The following is a 22,347-nucleotide window of genomic DNA, read 5'->3' on the forward strand; positions in this document are numbered from 1 at the left end:
CGGGGAGCCAACACCAACAGCCTCACCACCACCACCATGCGCAGACATATGATGGCCAAGCACCCCACAAGGTGGGACGAAGGCCGTTCACCGCCTCCGGTTTGCACCCCTGCCTCTCCCCCTGTGCCCCAACCTGCCACTGAGATGCAACCCCCCTCTCAGGACACAGGCACTACCGCCTCATGGCCTGCACCCACACCCTCATCTCCGCTGTCCTCGGCCCCATCCAGCAGTGTAGTTCAGCGCACCGTTCAGCCGTCGCTTGCGCAAGTGTTCGAGCGCAAGCGCAAGTACGCCGCCACGCACCCGCACGCTCAAACGTTAACCGTCCGCATCGCAAAATTCATCAGCCTTGAGATGCTGCCGTATAGGGTTGTGGAAACGGAGTCCTTCAAAAGTATCATGGAGGCGGCGGCCCCGCGCTACTCAGTTCCCAGTCGCCACTACTTTTCCCGATGTGCCGTCCCAGCCCTGCACGACCACGTCTCCCGCAACATTGTGCGCGCCCTCACCAACGCGGTTACTGCCACGGTCCACTTAACTACGGACACGTGGACAAGCACAGGCGGGCAGGGCCACTACATCTCCCTGACGGCACATTGGGTGAATTTAGTGGAGGCTGGGACAGAGTCAGAGCCTGGGACCGCTCACGTCCTACCCACCCCCAGAATTGCGGGCCCCAGCTCGGTGGTGGTATCTGCGGAGGTGTATGCTTCCTCCACTAAAGCACCCTCCTCCTCCTCCTCCTCCTCCTCTGTCTCACAATCAAGATGTGTTAGCAGCAGCATGTCGCCAGCAGTCGGTGTCGCGCGGTGTGGCAGCACAGCGGTGGGCAAGCGTCAGCAGGCCGTGCTGAAACTACTCAGCTTAGGCGATAAGAGGCACACGGCCCACGAACTGCTGCAGGGTCTGACACAGCAGACCGACCGCTGGCTTGCGCCGCTGAGCCTCCAACCGGGCATGGTCGTGTGTGACAACGGCCGTAACCTGGTGGCGGCTCTGCAGCTCGGCAGCCTCACGCACGTGCCATGCCTGGCCCACGTCTTTAATTTGGTGGTTCAGCGGTTTCTGAAAAGCTACCCACGCTTGTCAGACCTGCTCGTAAAGGCGCGCCGGCTCTGCGCACATTTCCGCAAGTCCCACACGGACGCTGCCACCCTGCGCACCCTGCAACATCACTTTAAGCTGCCAGTGCACCGACTGCTGTGCGACGTGCCCACACGGTGGAACTCTACGCTCCACATGTTGGCCAGGCTCTATGAACAGCGTAGAGCTATAGTCGAATACCAACTCCAACATGGGCGGCGCAGTGGGAGTCAGCCTCCTCAATTCCTTTCAGAAGAGTGGGCCTGGTTGGCAGACATCTGCCATGTCCTTGGTAATTTTGAGGAGTCTACCCAGGTGGTGAGCGGCGATGCTACAATCATTAGCGTCACCATTCCTCTGCTATGCATCTTGAGAAATTCCCTGCAAACCATAAAGGCAGCTGCTTTGCGCTCGGAAACGGGGGCGGGGGAAGACAGTATGCCGCTGGATAGTCAGGGCACCCTCCTGTCTATTTCACAGCGCGTACAGGAGGAGGAGGAGGATGAGGAGGAGGGGGAAGAGACAGCTTGGCCCGCTGCTGACGGTACACCGGCTGATTGCCTGTCATCCTTTCAGCGTGTATGGCCTGAGGAGGAGGAGGAGGAGGAGGAGGATCCTGAAAGTGATCTTCCTAGTGAAGACAGCCATGTGTTGCGTACAGGTACCCTGGCACACATGGCTGACTTCATGTTAGGATGCCTTTCTCGTGACCCTCGCGTTGCACGCATTCTGGCCACTACGGATTACTGGGTGTACACACTGCTCGATCCACGGTATAAGGAGAACCTGCCCACTCTGATTCCCGAAGAGGAAAGGGGTTCGAGAGTGTTGCTATACCACAGGACCCTTGCGGACAAGCTGATGGTAAAATTCCCAGCCGACAGCGCTAGTGGCAGAAGGCGCAGTTCCGAGGGCCATGTTGCAGGGGATGTGCGTAGATCGAGCAGCATGTACATCCCAGGCAGTGCAACAGTCTTTAAGGGCCTGGCCAGCTTTATGGCTCCCCACCAAGACTGTGTCACCGCTCCCCAGTCACGGCTGAGTCGGCGGGAGCACTGCAAAAGGATGGTGAGGGAGTACGTAGCGGATCGCACGACCATCCTTGGTGACGCCTCTGCCCCCTACAACTACTGGGTGTCGAAGCTGGACACGTGGCCTGAACTAGCCCTGTATGCCCTTGAGGTGCTTGCTTGTCCTGCGGCTAGCGTGTTGTCGGAGAGGGTGTTTAGTGCGGCTGGGGGAATCATCACCGATAAGCGTAGCCGCTTGTCAACCGACAGTGCCGACAGGCTAACACTCATCAAGATGAACAAAGGCTGGATTTCGCCAGACTTCTGTTCTCCACCAGCGGACAGCAGCGATACGTAAGCAATACGTAGGCTGCACCCGCGGATGGAAGCTACGTTCTCTCTCACCATCCAAAACGGGGACATTTGTGCTTCATCAATCTGTGTCTAATATTCCTCCTCCTCCTCCTGCTGCTCCTCCTCCTGAAACCTCACGTAATCACGCTGAACGGGCAATTTTTCTTAGGGCCACAAGGCTCACTCAAATAATGTTTTCAGAACAATTTTTATAAGTTTCAATTAGCTTAAAAGCGTTGGAACTTTAACTTGAACCAATTTTTCGTTACACTGGGCTGCCTCCAGGCCTAGTTACCACTTAAGCCACATTAACCAAAGCGATTAATGGGTTTCACCTGCCCTCTTGGCTGGCCATGGCCAATTTTTGGGATGTACATTAGTACTGTTGATACAGCAATTTTTGTGGGCCCTCGCCTACAGTGTAATCAAATTAATTTTTAGGCCACCTGCATTACAGCTGACGTTACCTCAGCTGTGTTGGGCAATGCAATGGGATATTTCTATGTACCGCCGGTGGCTTCCTGGCACCCACCCAGGCAGTGGGTCCACAGGGAGTTAAACCTACATGTGTCCACTTGTAAAGAACCCCAGTCTGACTGGGGCATGCAGTGTGGGCCGAAGCCCACCTGTATTACGCACGACATTACTACCTCAGCTGTGTTGGGCAATGCAATGGGATATTTTTGTGTACCGCCGGTGGGTTCCAGGGAGCCACCCATGCTGTAGGTGCACACTGAGTTTTTAATACATCTGTACACTTCTAAAGAACCCGTCTGACTGGGGCATGCAGTGTGGGCCGAAGCCCACCTGTATTACGCACGACATTACTACCTCAGCTGTGTTGGGCAATGCAATGGGATATTTCTATGTACCGCCGGTGGCTTCCTGGCACCCACCCAGGCAGTGGGTCCACAGGGAGTTAAACCTACATGTGTCCACTTGTAAAGAACCCCAGTCTGACTGGGGCATGCAGTGTGGGCCGAAGCCCACCTGTATTACGCACGACATTACTACCTCAGCTGTGTTGGGCAATGCAATGGGATATTTTTGTGTACCGCCGGTGGGTTCCAGGGAGCCACCCATGCTGTAGGTGCACACTGAGTTTTTAATACATCTGTACACTTCTAAAGAACCCGTCTGACTGGGGCATGCAGTGTGGGCCGAAGCCCACCTGTATTACGCACGACATTACTACCTCAGCTGTGTTGGGCAATGCAATGGGATATTTCTATGTACCGCCGGTGGCTTCCTGGCACCCACCCAGGCAGTGGGTCCACAGGGAGTTAAACCTACATGTGTCCACTTGTAAAGAACCCCAGTCTGACTGGGGCATGCAGTGTGGGCCGAAGCCCACCTGCATTAAGCACGACATTACTACCTCAGCTGTGTTGGGCAATGCAATGGGATATTTCTGTGTACCGCCGGTGGGTTCCAGGGAGCCACCCATGCTGTGGGTCGACAGGGACTTCACAATAGGGAGTTGTACCTGCCTGTGTCTATGAATTAAAAAGCCCGGTCTGACTGGGGCATGCAGACACCTTGACAGAATGAATAGTGTGTGGCACATAGGTTCCCCATTGCTATGCCCACGTGTGCAGCTCCTGATGGCGGTGGCACAGGATTCTATTTCTCATTGCTTCTGTACAGCATTGTGGGCTATCGCTCCGCCACTTTTAAAGAGGGTCGCTGCCTAGCCGTGCCAACCTCTGCAGTGTATGCCTGAGGTCCCTCGTCATGGCAGACGCAATTCTAAATAGACATGAGCGTGGTGTGGCATGAGGGCAGCTGAAGGCTGCGCAGGGACACTTTGGTGTGCGCTGTGGGGGGGAGGGGGTGCGGTTGGGCAGCATGTAACTCAGGAGAAGTGTCAGTGGAGTGTCATGCAGGCAGTGATTGTGCTTTGTTGGAGGTAGTGTGGTGCTTAGCAAAGGTATGCCATGCTAATGAGGGCTTTTCAGAAGTAAAAGTTGTTGGGAGGGGGGGGGGCCCACTCTTGCCGCTATTGTGGCTTAATAGTGGGACCTGTGAACTTAGGATGCAGCCCAACATGTAGCCCCTCGCCTGCCCTATCCGTCACTGTGTCATTCCCATCACTTTCCTGAATTGCCCAGATTTTCACACATGAAAACCTTAGCGAGCATCGGCGAAATACAAAAATGTTCTGGTCGCCCATTGACTTCAATGGGGTTCGTTGTTCGAAACGAACCCTCGAGCATCACGGGAAGTTCGTTACGAATAACGAACACCCGAACATTTTGGTGTTCGCTCATCTCTAGTCATAATGTGACATTCCATTATGATGTCATAATGCAAAATGCCATTATGATGTTATAATGCAAAATTCCATTATGATGTCATAATGTAAAAATTCCATTATGATGTCATAATGCAAAATTCCATTATGATGTCATAATGTAAAAATTCCATTATGATGTCATAATGCAAAATTCCATTATGATGTCATAATGTAAAATTCCATTATGATGTCATAATGCAACATTCCATTATGATGTCATAATGCAAAATTCCATTATGATGTCATAATGTAACATTCAATTAGGATGTCATAATGCAAAATTCCATAATGATGTCATAATGCAAAATTCCATTATGATGTCATAATGCAACATTCCATTATGATGTCGTATTGTAAAATTCCATTATGATGTCATAATGTAAAATTCCATTATGATGTCATAATGCAACATTCCATTATGATGTCATAATGCAAAATTCCTTTATGATGTTATAATGCAACATTCCATTATGATGTCATAATGTAAAATTCCATTATGATGTCATAATGCAAAATTCCATTATGATGTCATAATGTAAAAATTCCATTATGATGTCATAATGCAACATTCCATTATGATGTCATAATGCAAAATTCCATTATGATGTCATAATGCAACATTCCATTAAGATGTCATAATGCAAAATTCCATTATGATGTCATAATGCAACATTCCATTATGATGTCATAATGCAAAATTCCATTATGATGTCATAATTAAACATTCCATTATGATGTCATAATGTAACATTCCATTATGATGGCATAATGCAAAATTCCATTATGATGTCATAATGTAAAAATTCCATTATTATGGCATAATGCAAAATTTCATTATGATGTCATAATGTAAAAATTCCATTATTATGGCATAATGCAAAATTCCATTATGATGTCAGTATGTAAAAATTCCATTATTATGGCATAATGTAAAATTCCATTATGATGTCATAATGCAACATCCCATTATGTCATAATGCAAAATTCCATTATCATGTCATGATGCAACATTCCAATATGATGTCATAATGCAAAATTCCATTATGATGTCATAATGTGACATTCCATTATGATGTCATAATGTAACATTCCATTATGATGTCATAATGCAAAATTCCATTATGATGTCATAATGTAAAATTCCATTATGATGTCATAATGCAAAATTCCATTATGATGTCATAATGCAACATTCCATTATGATGTCATAATGCAAAATTCCATTATGATGTCATAATGCAACATTCCATTATGATGGCTAATGTAAAATTCCATTATGATGTAATAATGCAACATTCCATTATGATGTCATAATGTAAAATTCTATTATGATGTCATAATGCAACATTCCATTATGATGTCATAATGTAACATTCCATTATGATGTCATAATGCAAAATTCAATTATGATGTCATAATGTAAAAATTTTATTATGATATCATAATGCAAAATTCCATTATGATGTCATAATGTAAAATTCCATTATGATGTCATAATGTAAAAATTCCATTACAATGTCATAATGCAAAATTCCATTATGATGTCATAATGTAAAATTCCATTATGATGTCATAATGCGACATTCCATTATGATGTCATAATGCAAAATGTCATTATGATGTTATAATGCAAAATTCCATTATGATGTCATAATGTAAAAATTCCATTATGATGTCATAATGCAAAATTCCATTATGATGTCATAATGTAAAAATTCCATAATGATGTCATAATGCAAAATTCCATTATGTTGTCATAATGTAAAATTCCATTATGATGTCATAATGCAACATTCCATTATGATGTCATAATGCAAAATTCCATTATGATGTCATAATGTAACATTCAATTAGGATGTCATAATGCAAAATTCCATAATGATGTCATAATGCAAAATTCCATTATGATGTCATAATGCAACATTCCATTATGATGTTGTATTGTAAAATTCCATTATGATGTCATAATGTAAAATTCCATTATGATGTCATAATGCAACATTCCATTATGATGTCATAATGTAAAATTCCATTATGATGTTATAATGCAACATTCCATTATGATGTCATAATGTAAAATTCCATTATGATGTCATAATGCAAAATTCCATTATGATGTCATAATGTAAAAATTCCATTATGATGTCATAATGCAACATTCCATTATGATGTTATAATGCAAAATTCCATTATGATGTCATAATGCAACATTCCATTAAGATGTCATAATGCAAAATTCCATTATGATGTCATAATGCAAAATTCCATTATGATGTCATAATGCAACATTCCATTATGATGTCATAATGCAAAATTCCATTATGATGTCATAATTAAACATTCCATTACGATGTCATAATGTAACATTTTTCATTATGATGGCATAATGCAAAATTCCATTATGATGTCATAATGTAAAAATTCCATTATTATGGCATAATGCAAAATTTCATTATGATGTCATAATGTAAAAATTCCATTATTATGGCATAATGCAAAATTCCATTATGATGTCATTATGTAAAAATTCCATTATTATGGCATAATGTAAAATTCCATTATGATGTCATAATGCAACATTCCATTATGTCATAATGCAAAATTCCATTATCATGTCATGATGCAACATTCCAATATGATGTCATAATGCAAAATTCCATTATGATGTCATAATGTGACATTCCATTATGATGTCATAATGTAACATTCCATAATGATGTCATAATGCAACATTCCATTATGATGTCATAATGTAAAATTCCATTTTGATGTCATAATGCAACATTCCATTATGATGTCATAATGTAAAATTCCATTATGATGTCATAATGCAACATTCCATTATGATGTCATAATGTAAAATTCCATTATGATGTCATAATGCAACATTCCATTATGATGTCATAATGCAACATTCCATTAAGATTTCATAATGCAACATTCCATTATGATGTCATAATGCAAAATCCCATTATGATGTCATAATGCAACATTCCATTATGACGTCATAATGTAAAAATTCCATTACGATGTCATAATGCAAAATTCCATTATGATGTCATAATGTAAAAATTCCATTACAATGTCATAATGCAAAATTCCATTATGATGTCATAATGTAAAATTCCATTATGATGTCATAATGCAAAATTCCATTATGATGTCATAATGTAAAATTCCATTATGATGTCATAATGCAAAATTCCATTATGATGTCATAATGTAAAATTCCATTACGATGTCATAATGTAACATTCCATTATGATGTCATAATGCAAAATTCCATTATGATGTCATAATGTGACATTCCATTATGATGTCATAATGTAACATTCCATTATGATGTCATAATGTAAAATTCCATTATGATGTCATAATGTAAAAATTCCATTATGATGTCATAATGCAAAATTCCATTATGATGTCATAATTCAAAATTCCATTATGATGTCATAATGCAACATTCCATTATGATGTCATAATGCAAAATTCCATTATGATGTCATAATGTAAAAATTTTATTATGATATCATAATGCAAAATTCCATTATGATGTCATAATGTAAAATTCCATTATGATGTCATAATGTAAAATTCCATTATGATGTCATAATGCAAAATTCCATTATGATGTCATAATGTAAAAATTCCATTATGATGGCATAATGCAAAATTCCATTATGATGTCATAATGTAAAATTCCATTATGATGTCATAATGTAAAATTCCATTATGATGTCATAATGCAACATTCCATTATGATGTCATAATGCAAAATTCCATTATCATGTCATAATGCAACATTCCATTATGATGTCATAATGCAAAATTCCATTATGATGTCATAATGCAACATTCCATTATGATGGCATAATGTAAAAATTCCATTATGATGTAATAATGCAACATTCCATTATAATGTCATAATGTAAAAATTCCATTATGATGGCATAATGCAAAATTCCATTATGATGTCATAATGTAAAATTCCATTATGATGTCATAATGTAAAATTCCATTATGATGTCATAATGCAAAATTCCATTATGATGTCATAATTCAAAATTCCATTATGGTGTCATAATGCAACATTCCATTATGATGTCATAATGCAAAATTCCATTATGATGTCATAATGCAACATTCCATTATGATGGCATAATGTAAAATTCCATTATGATGTAATAATGCAACATTCCATTATGATGTCATAATGTAAAATTCCATTATGATGTCATAATGCAACATTCCATTATGATGTCATAATGCAACATTCCATTATGATGTCATAAGGTAACATTCCATTATGATGTCATAATGTAACATTCCATTATGATGTCATAATGTAAAATTCCATTATGATGTCATAATGCGACATTCCATTATGATGTCATAATGCAAAATGCCATTATGATGTTATAATGCAAAATTCCATTATGATGTCATAATGTAAAAATTCCATTATGATGTCATAATGCAAAATTCCATTATGATGTCATAATGTAAAAATTCCATTATGATGTCATAATGCAAAATTCCATTATGATGTCATAATGTAAAATTCCATTATGATGTCATAATGCAACATTCCATTATGATGTCATAATGCAAAATTCCATTATCATGTCATAATGCAACATTCCATTATGATGTCATAATGCAAAATTCCATTATGATGTCATAATGCAACATTCCATTATGATGGCATAATGTAAAAATTCCATTATGATGTAATAATGCAACATTCCATTATAATGTCATAATGTAAAAATTCCATTATGATGGCATAATGCAAAATTCATTATGATGTCATAATGTAAAATTCCATTATGATGTCATAATGTAAAATTCCATTATGATGTCATAATGCAAAATTCCATTATGATGTCATAATTCAAAATTCCATTATGGTGTCATAATGCAACATTCCATTATGATGTCATAATGCAAAATTCCATTATGATGTCATAATGCAACATTCCATTATGATGGCATAATGTAAAATTCCATTATGATGTAATAATGCAACATTCCATTATGATGTCATAATGTAAAATTCCATTATGATGTCATAATGCAACATTCCATTATGATGTCATAATGCAACATTCCATTATGATGTCATAAGGTAACATTCCATTATGATGTCATAATGTAACATTCCATTATGATGTCATAATGTAAAATTCCATTATGATGTCATAATGCGACATTCCATTATGATGTCATAATGCAAAATGCCATTATGATGTTATAATGCAAAATTCCATTATGATGTCATAATGTAAAAATTCCATTATGATGTCATAATGCAAAATTCCATTATGATGTCATAATGTAAAAATTCCATTATGATGTCATAATGCAAAATTCCATTATGATGTCATAATGTAAAATTCCATTATGATGTCATAATGCAACATTCCATTATGATGTCATAATGCAAAATTCCATTATGATGTCATAATGTAACATTCAATTAGGATGTCATAATGCAAAATTCCATAATGATGTCATAATGCAAAATTCCATTATGATGTCATAATGCAACATTCCATTATGATGTCGTATTGTAAAATTCCATTATGATGTCATAATGTAAAATTCCATTATGATGTCATAATGCAACATTCCATTATGATGTCATAATGCAAAATTCCATTATGATGTTATAATGCAACATTCCATTATGATGTCATAATGTAAAATTCCATTATGATGTCATAATGCAAAATTCCATTATGATGTCATAATGTAAAAATTCCATTATGATGTCATAATGCAACATTCCATTATGATGTCATAATGCCAAATTCCATTATGATGTCTTAATGCAACATTCCATTAAGATGTCATAATGCAAAATTCCATTATGATGTCATAATGCAACATTCCATTATGATGTCATAATGCAAAATTCCATTATGATGTCATAATTAAACATTCCATTATGATGTCATAATGTAACATTCCATTATGATGGCATAATGCAAAATTCCATTATGATGGCATAATGTAAAAATTCCATTTTTATGGCATAATGCAAAATTTCATTATGATGTCATAATGTAAAAATTCCATTATTATGGCATAATGCAAAATTCCATTATGATGTCATTATGTAAAAATTCCATTATTATGGCATAATGTAAAATTCCATTATGATGTCATAATGCAACATTCCATTATGTCATAATGCAAAATTCCATTATCATGTCATGATGCAACATTCCAATATTATGTCATAATGCAAAATTCCATTATGATGTCATAATGTGACATTCCATTATGATGTCATAATGTAACACTCCATTATGATGTCATAATGCAAAATTCCATTATGATGTCATAATGTAAAATTCCATTATGATGTCATAATGCAAAATTCCATTATGATTTCATAATGCAACATTCCATTATGATGTCATAATGCAAAATTCCATTATGATGTCATAATGCAACATTCCATTATGATGGCTAATGTAAAATTCCATTATGATGTAATAATGCAACATTCCATTATGATGTCATAATGTAAAATTCCATTATGATGTCATAATGCAACATTCCATTATGATGTCATAATGTAACATTCCATTATGATGTCATAATGCAAAATTCCATTATGATGTCATAATGTAAAAATTTTATTATGATATCATAATGCAAAATTCCATTATGATGTCATAATGTAAAATTCCATTATGATGTCATAATGTAAAAATTCCATTACAATGTCATAATGCAAAATTCCATTATGATGTCATAATGTAAAATTCCATTATGATGTCATAATGCGACATTCCATTATGATGTCATAATGCAAAATGCCATTATGATGTTATAATGCAAAATTCCATTATGATGTCATAATGTAAAAATGCCATTATGATGTCATAATGCAAAATTCCATTATGATGTCATAATGTAAAAATTCCATTATGATGTCATAATGCAAAATTCCATTATGATGTCATAATGTAAAATTCCATTATGATGTCATAATGCAACATTCCATTATGATGTCATAATGCAAAATTCCATTATGATGTCATAATGTAACATTCAATTAGGATGTCATAATGCAAAATTCCATAATGATGTCATAATGCAAAATTCCATTATGATGTCATAATGCAACATTCCATTATGATGTCGTATTGTAAAATTCCATTATGATGTCATAATGTAAAATTCCATTATGATGTCATAATGCAACATTCCATTATGACGTCATAATGTAAAAATTCCATTACGATGTCATAATGCAAAATTCCATTATGATGTCATAATGTAAAAATTCCATTACAATGTCATAATGCAAAATTCCATTATGATGTCATAATGTAAAATTCCATTATGATGTCATAATGCAAAATTCCATTATGATGTCATAATCTAAAATTCCATTATGATGTCATAATGCAAAATTCCATTATGATGTCATAATGTAAAATTCCATTACGATGTCATAATGTAACATTCCATTATGATGTCATAATGCAAAATTCCATTATGATGTCATAATGTGACATTCCATTATGATGTCATAATGTAACATTCCATTATGATGTCATAATGCAAAATTCCATTATGATGTCATAATGTAAAATTCCATTATGATGTCATAATGTAAAAATTCCATTATGATGTCATAATGCAAAATTCCATTATGATGTCATAATGCAACATTCCATTATGATGTCATAATGCAAAATTCCATTATGATGTCATAATGTAAAAATTTTATTATGATATCATAATGCAAAATTCCATTATGATGTCATAATGTAAAATTCCATTATGATGTCATAATGTAAAATTCCATTATGATGTCATAATGCAAAATTCCATTATGATGTCATAATGTAAAAATTCCATTATGATGGCATAATGCAAAATTCCATTATGATGTCATAATGTAAAATTCCATTATGATGTCATAATGTAAAATTCCATTATGATGTCATAATGCAACATTCCATTATGATGTCATAATGCAAAATTCCATTATCATGTCATAATGCAACATTCCATTATGATGTCATAATGCAAAATTCCATTATGATGTCATAATGCAACATTCCATTTTGATGGCATAATGTAAAATTCCATTATGATGTAATAATGCAACATTCCATTATAATGTCATAATGTAAAAATTCCATTATGATGGCATAATGCAAAATTCCTTTATGATGTCATAATGTAAAATTCCATTATGATGTCATAATGCAAAATTCCATTATGATGTCATAATTCAAAATTCCATTATGATGTCATAATGCAACATTCCATTATGATGTCATAATGCAAAATTCCATTATGATGTCATAATGCAACATTCCATTATGATGGCATAATGTAAAATTCCATTATGATGTAATAATGCAACATTCCATTATGATGTCATAATGTAAAATTCCATTATGATGTCATAATGCAACATTCCATTATGATGTCATAATGCAACATTCCATTATGATGTCATAAGGTAACATTCCATTATGATGTCATAATGTAACATTCCATTATGATGTCATAATGTAAAATTCCATTATGATGTCATAATGCGACATTCCATTATGATGTCATAATGCAAAATTCCATTATGATGTCATAATGTAAAATTCCATTACGATGTCATAATGTAACATTCCATTATGATGTCATAATGCAAAATTCCATTATGATGTCATAATGTGACATTCCATTATGATGTCATAATGTAAAATTCCATTATGATGTCATAATGCAAAATTCCATTATGATGTCATAATGTAAAATTCCATTATGATGTCATAATGCAAAATTCCATTATGATGTCATAATTCAAAATTCCATTATGATGTCATAATGCAACATTCCATTATGATGTCATAATGCAAAATTCCATTATGATGTCATAATGCAACATTCCATTATGATGGCATAATGTAAAATTCCATTATGATGTAATAATGCAACATTCCATTATGATGTCATAATGTAAAATTCCATTATGATGTCATAATGCAACATTCCATTATGATGTCATAATGCAACATTCCATTATGATGTCATAAGGTAACATTCCATTATGATGTCATAATGTAACATTCCATTATGATGTCATAATGTAAAATTCCATTATGATGTCATAATGCGACATTCCATTATGATGTCATAATGCAAAATGCCATTATGATGTTATAATGCAAAATTCCATTATGATGTCATAATGTAAAAATTCCATTATGATGTCATAATGCAAAATTCCATTATGATGTCATAATGTAAAAATTCCATTATGATGTCATAATGCAAAATTCCATTATGATGTCATAATGTAAAATTCCATTATGATGTCATAATGCAACATTCCATTATGATGTCATAATGCAAAATTCCATTATGATGTCATAATGTAACATTCAATTAGGATGTCATAATGCAAAATTCCATAATGATGTCATAATGCAAAATTCCATTATGATGTCATAATGCAACATTCCATTATGATGTCGTATTGTAAAATTCCATTATGATGTCATAATGTAAAATTCCATTATGATGTCATAATGCAACATTCCATTATGATGTCATAATGCAAAATTCCTTTATGATGTTATAATGCAACATTCCATTATGATGTCATAATGTAAAATTCCATTATGATGTCATAATGCAAAATTCCATTATGATGTCATAATGTAAAAATTCCATTATGATGTCATAATGCAACATTCCATTATGATGTCATAATGCAAAATTCCATTATGATGTCATAATGCAACATTCCATTAAGATGTCATAATGCAAAATTCCATTATGATGTCATAATGCAACATTCCATTATGATGTCATAATGCAAAATTCCATTATGATGTCATAATTAAACATTCCATTATGATGTCATAATGTAACATTCCATTATGATGGCATAATGCAAAATTCCATTATGATGTCATAATGTAAAAATTCCATTATTATGGCATAATGCAAAATTTCATTATGATGTCATAATGTAAAAATTCCATTATTATGGCATAATGCAAAATTCCATTATGATGTCAGTATGTAAAAATTCCATTATTATGGCATAATGTAAAATTCCATTATGATGTCATAATGCAACATCCCATTATGTCATAATGCAAAATTCCATTATCATGTCATGATGCAACATTCCAATATGATGTCATAATGCAAAATTCCATTATGATGTCATAATGTGACATTCCATTATGATGTCATAATGTAACATTCCATTATGATGTCATAATGCAAAATTCCATTATGATGTCATAATGTAAAATTCCATTATGATGTCATAATGCAAAATTCCATTATGATGTCATAATGCAACATTCCATTATGATGTCATAATGCAAAATTCCATTATGATGTCATAATGCAACATTCCATTATGATGGCTAATGTAAAATTCCATTATGATGTAATAATGCAACATTCCATTATGATGTCATAATGTAAAATTCTATTATGATGTCATAATGCAACATTCCATTATGATGTCATAATGTAACATTCCATTATGATGTCATAATGCAAAATTCCATTATGATGTCATAATGTAAAAATTTTATTATGATATCATAATGCAAAATTCCATTATGATGTCATAATGTAAAATTCCATTATGATGTCATAATGTAAAAATTCCATTACAATGTCATAATGCAAAATTCCATTATGATGTCATAATGTAAAATTCCATTATGATGTCATAATGCGACATTCTATTATGATGTCATAATGCAAAATGTCATTATGATGTTATAATGCAAAATTCCATTATGATGTCATAATGTAAAAATTCCATTATGATGTCATAATGCAAAATTCCATTATGATGTCATAATGTAAAAATTCCATAATGATGTCATAATGCAAAATTCCATTATGTTGTCATAATGTAAAATTCCATTATGATGTCATAATGCAACATTCCATTATGATGTCATAATGCAAAATTCCATTATGATGTCATAATGTAACATTCAATTAGGATGTCATAATGCAAAATTCCATAATGATGTCATAATGCAAAATTCCATTATGATGTCATAATGCAACATTCCATTATGATGTCGTATTGTAAAATTCCATTATGATGTCATAATGTAAAATTCCATTATGATGTCATAATGCAACATTCCATTATGATGTCATAATGTAAAATTCCATTATGATGTTATAATGCAACATTCCATTATGATGTCATAATGTAAAATTCCATTATGATGTCATAATGCAAAATTCCATTATGATGTCATAATGTAAAAATTCCATTATGATGTCATAATGCAACATTCCATTATGATGTTATAATGCAAAATTCCATTATGATGTCATAATGCAACATTCCATTAAGATGTCATAATGCAAAATTCCATTATGATGTCATAATGCAAAATTCCATTATGATGTCATAATGCAACATTCCATTATGATGTCATAATGCAAAATTCCATTATGATGTCATAATTAAACATTCCATTACGATGTCATAATGTAACATTTTTCATTATGATGGCATAATGCAAAATTCCATTATGATGTCATAATGTAAAAATTCCATTATTATGGCATAATGCAAAATTTTATTATGATGTCATAATTAGAGATGAGCGAACGTGTCCGTAACGGACACATCCGCACCCGGACACCGGCTTTAGCGAACACTGGAGTGTTCGCGCGTAAGTGTCCGGGTGCCGCCGGGGGGCGGGGAGATGCGCGGCGGCGCGGGCGGCAGTAGCGGGGAACGGGGGGGAGCCCTCTCTCTCTCCCTCTCCCCCCCGCTCCCCGCCGCACCCCCCCGCGCTGCCACGGCGGCCCCCGAACTTTTTCGCCCGAACACCGAGGTGTTCGCAAAGTTCGGTGTTCGGGCGAAAAAGGGGCGGGGCCGAACGTGTTCGCTCATCTCTAGTCATAATGTAAAAATTCCATTATTATGGCATAATGCAAAATTCCATTATGATGTCATTATGTAAAAATTCCATTATTATGGCATAATGTAAAATTCCATTATGATGTCATAATGCAACATTCCATTATGTCATAATGCAAAATTCCATTATCATGTCATGATGCAACATTCCAATATGATGTCATAATGCAAAATTCCATTATGATGTCATAATGTGACATTCCATTATGATGTCATAATGTAACATTCCATAATGATGTCATAATGCAACATTCCATTATGATGTCATAATGTAAAATTCCATTTTGATGTCATAATGCAACATTCCATTATGATGTCATAATGTAAAATTCCATTATGATGTCATAATGCAACATTCCATTATGATGTCATAATGTAAAATTCCATTATGATGTCATAATGCAACATTCCATTATGATGTCATAATGCAACATTCCATTAAGATTTCATAATGCAACATTCCATTATGATGTCATAATGCAAAATCCCATTATGATGTCATAATGCAACATTCCATTATGACGTCATAATGTAAAAATTCCATTACGATGTCATAATGCAAAATTCCATTATGATGTCATAATGTAAAAATTCCATTACAATGTCATAATGCAAAATTCCATTATGATGTCATAATGTAAAATTCCATTATGATGTCATAATGCAAAATTCCATTATGATGTCATAATGTAAAATTCCATTATGATGTCATAATGCAAAATTCCATTATGATGTCATAATGTAAAATTCCATTACGATGTCATAATGTAACATTCCATTATGATGTCATAATGCAAAATTCCATTATGATGTCATAATGTGACATTCCATTATGATGTCATAATGTAACATTCCATTATGATGTCATAATGCAAAATTCCATTATGATGTCATAATGTAAAATTCCATTATGATGTCATAATGTAAAAATTCCATTATGATGTCATAATGCAAAATTCCATTATGATGTCATAATGCAAAATTCCATTATGATGTCATAATGCAACATTCCATTATGATGTCATAATGCAAAATTCCATTATGATGTCATAATGTAAAAATTTTATTATGATATCATAATGCAAAATTCCATTATGATGTCATAATGTAAAATTCCATTATGATGTCATAATGTAAAATTCCATTATGATGTCATAATGCAAAATTCCATTATGATGTCATAATGTAAAAATTCCATTATGATGGCATAATGCAAAATTCCATTATGATGTCATAATGTAAAATTCCATTATGATGTCATAATGTAAAATTCCATTATGATGTCATAATGCAACATTCCATTATGATGTCATAATGCAAAATTCCATTATCATGTCATAATGCAACATTCCATTATGATGTCATAATGCAAAATTCCATTATGATGTCATAATGCAACATTCCATTATGATGGCATAATGTAAAAATTCCATTATGATGTAATAATGCAACATTCCATTTTAATGTCATAATGTAAAAATTCCATTATGATGGCATAATGCAAAATTCCATTATGATGTCATAATGTAAAATTCCATTATGATGTCATAATGTAAAATTCCATTATGATGTCATAATGCAAAATTCCATTATGATGTCATAATTCAAAATTCCATTATGATGTCATAATGCAACATTCCATTATGATGTCATAATGCAAAATTCCATTATGATGTCATAATGCAACATTCCATTATGATGGCATAATGTAAAATTCCATTATGATGTAATAATGCAACATTCCATTATGATGTCATAATGTAAAATTCCATTATGATGTCATAATGCAACATTCCATTATGATGTCATAATGCAACATTCCATTATGATGTCATAAGGTAACATTCCATTATGATGTCATAATGTAACATTCCATTATGATGTCATAATGTAAAATTCCATTATGATGTCATAATGCGACATTCCATTATGATGTCATAATGCAAAATGCCATTATGATGTTATAATGCAAAATTCCATTATGATGTCATAATGTAAAAATTCCATTATGATGTCATAATGCAAAATTCCATTATGATGTCATAATGTAAAAATTCCATTATGATGTCATAATGCAAAATTCCATTATGATGTCATAATGTAAAATTCCATTATGATGTCATAATGCAACATTCCATTATGATGTCATAATGCAAAATTCCATTATGATGTCATAATGTAACATTCAATTAGGATGTCATAATGCAAAATTCCATAATGATGTCATAATGCAAAATTCCATTATGATGTCATAATGCAACATTCCATTATGATGTCGTATTGTAAAATTCCATTATGATGTCATAATGTAAAATTCCATTATGATGTCATAATGCAACATTCCATTATGATGTCATAATGCAAAATTCCATTATGATGTTATAATGCAACATTCCATTATGATGTCATAATGTAAAATTCCATTATGATGTCATAATGCAAAATTCCATTATGATGTCATAATGTAAAAATTCCATTATGATGTCATAATGCAACATTCCATTATGATGTCATAATGCCAAATTCCATTATGATGTCTTAATGCAACATTCCATTAAGATGTCATAATGCAAAATTCCATTATGATGTCATAATGCAACATTCCATTATGATGTCATAATGCAAAATTCCATTATGATGTCATAATTAAACATTCCATTATGATGTCATAATGTAACATTCCATTATGATGGCATAATGCAAAATTCCATTATGATGGCATAATGTAAAAATTCCATTTTTATGGCATAATGCAAAATTTCATTATGATGTCATAATGTAAAAATTCCATTATTATGGCATAATGCAAAATTCCATTATGATGTCATTATGTAAAAATTCCATTATTATGGCATAATGTAAAATTCCATTATGATGTCATAATGCAACATTCCATTATGTCATAATGCAAAATTCCATTATCATGTCATGATGCAACATTCCAATATTATGTCATAATGCAAAATTCCATTATGATGTCATAATGTGACATTCCATTATGATGTCATAATGTAACACTCCATTATGATGTCATAATGCAAAATTCCATTATGATGTCATAATGTAAAATTCCATTATGATGTCATAATGCAAAATTCCATTATGATTTCATAATGCAACATTCCATTATGATGTCATAATGCAAAATTCCATTATGATGTCATAATGCAACATTCCATTATGATGGCTAATGTAAAATTCCATTATGATGTAATAATGCAACATTCCATTATGATGTCATAATGTAAAATTCCATTATGATGTCATAATGCAACATTCCATTATGATGTCATAATGTAACATTCCATTATGATGTCATAATGCAAAATTCCATTATGATGTCATAATGTAAAAATTTTATTATGATATCATAATGCAAAATTCCATTATGATGTCATAATGTAAAATTCCATTATGATGTCATAATGTAAAAATTCCATTACAATGTCATAATGCAAAATTCCATTATGATGTCATAATGTAAAATTCCATTATGATGTCATAATGCGACATTCCATTATGATGTCATAATGCAAAATGCCATTATGATGTTATAATGCAAAATTCCATTATGATGTCATAATGTAAAAATGCCATTATGATGTCATAATGCAAAATTCCATTATGATGTCATAATGTAAAAATTCCATTATGATGTCATAATGCAAAATTCCATTATGATGTCATAATGTAAAATTCCATTATGATGTCATAATGCAACATTCCATTATGATGTCATAATGCAAAATTCCATTATGATGTCATAATGTAACATTCAATTAGGATGTCATAATGCAAAATTCCATAATGATGTCATAATGCAAAATTCCATTATGATGTCATAATGCAACATTCCATTATGATGTCGTATTGTAAAATTCCATTATGATGTCATAATGTAAAATTCCATTATGATGTCATAATGCAACATTCCATTATGATGTCATAATGCAAAATTCCATTATGATGTTATAATGCAACATTCCATTATGATGTCATAATGTAAAATTCCATTATGATGTCATAATGCAAAATTCCATTATGATGTCATAATGTAAAAATTCCATTATGATGTCATAATGCAACATTCCATTATGATGTCATAATGCAAAATTCCATTATGATGTCATAATGCAACATTCCATTAAGATGTCATAATGCAAAATTCCATTATGATGTCATAATGCAACATTCCATTATGATGTCATAATGTAACATTCCATTATGATGGCATAATGCAAAATTCCATTATGATGTCATAATGTAAAAATTCCATTATTATGGCATAATGCAAAATTTCATTATGATGTCATAATGTAAAAATTTCATTATTATGGCATAATGCAAAATTCCATTATGATGTCATTATGTAAAAATTCCATTATTATGGCATAATGTAAAATTCCATTATGATGTCATAATGCAACATTCCATTATGTCATAATGCAAAATTCCATTATCATGTCATGATGCAACATTCCAATATGATGTCATAATGCAAAATTCCATTTTGATGTCATAATGTGACATTCCATTATGATGTCATAATGTAACATTCCATTATGATGTCATAATGCAAAATTCCATTATGATGTCATAATGTAAAATTCCATTATGATGTCATAATGCAAAATTCCATTATGATGTCATAATGCAACATTCCATTATGATGTCATAATGCAAAATTCCATTATGATATCATAATGCAACATTCCATTATGATGGCTAATGTAAAATTCCATTATGATGTAATAATGCAACATTCCATTATGATGTCATAATGTAAAATTCCATTATGATGTCATAATGCAACATTCCATTATGATGTCATAATGTAACATTCCATTATGATGTCATAATGCAAAATTCCATTATGATGTCATAATGTAAAAATTTTATTATGATATAATGCAAAATTCCATTATGATGTCATAATGTAAAAAATTTATTATGATATCATAATGCAAAATTCCATTATGATGTCATAATGTAAAATTCCATTATGATGTCATAATGTAAAAATTCCATTACAATGCCATAATGCAAAATTCCATTATGATGTCATAATGTAAAATTCCATTATGATGTCATAATGCAAAATTCCATTATGATGTCATAATGTAAAATTCCATTATGATGTCATAATGCAAAATTCCATTATGATGTCATAATGCAACATTCCATTATGATGTCATAATGCAAAATTCCATTATGATGTCATAATTAAACATTCCATTATGATGTCATAATGTAACATTCCATTATGATGGCATAATGCAAAATTCCATTATGATGGCATAATGTAAAAATTCCATTTTTATGGCATAATGCAAAATTTCATTATGATGTCATAATGTAAAAATTCCATTATTATGGCATAATGCAAAATTCCATTATGATGTCATTATGTAAAAATTCCATTATTATGGCATAATGTAAAATTCCATTATGATGTCATAATGCAACATTCCATTATGTCATAATGCAAAATTCCATTATCATGTCATGATGCAACATTCCAATATTATGTCATAATGCAAAATTCCATTATGATGTCATAATGTGACATTCCATTATGATGTCATAATGTAACACTCCATTATGATGTCATAATGCAAAATTCCATTATGATGTCATAATGTAAAATT

Source organism: Eleutherodactylus coqui, chromosome 6 (assembly GCF_035609145.1).
Source record: "Eleutherodactylus coqui strain aEleCoq1 chromosome 6, aEleCoq1.hap1, whole genome shotgun sequence".
Classification (NCBI taxonomy): domain Eukaryota; kingdom Metazoa; phylum Chordata; class Amphibia; order Anura; family Eleutherodactylidae; genus Eleutherodactylus; species Eleutherodactylus coqui.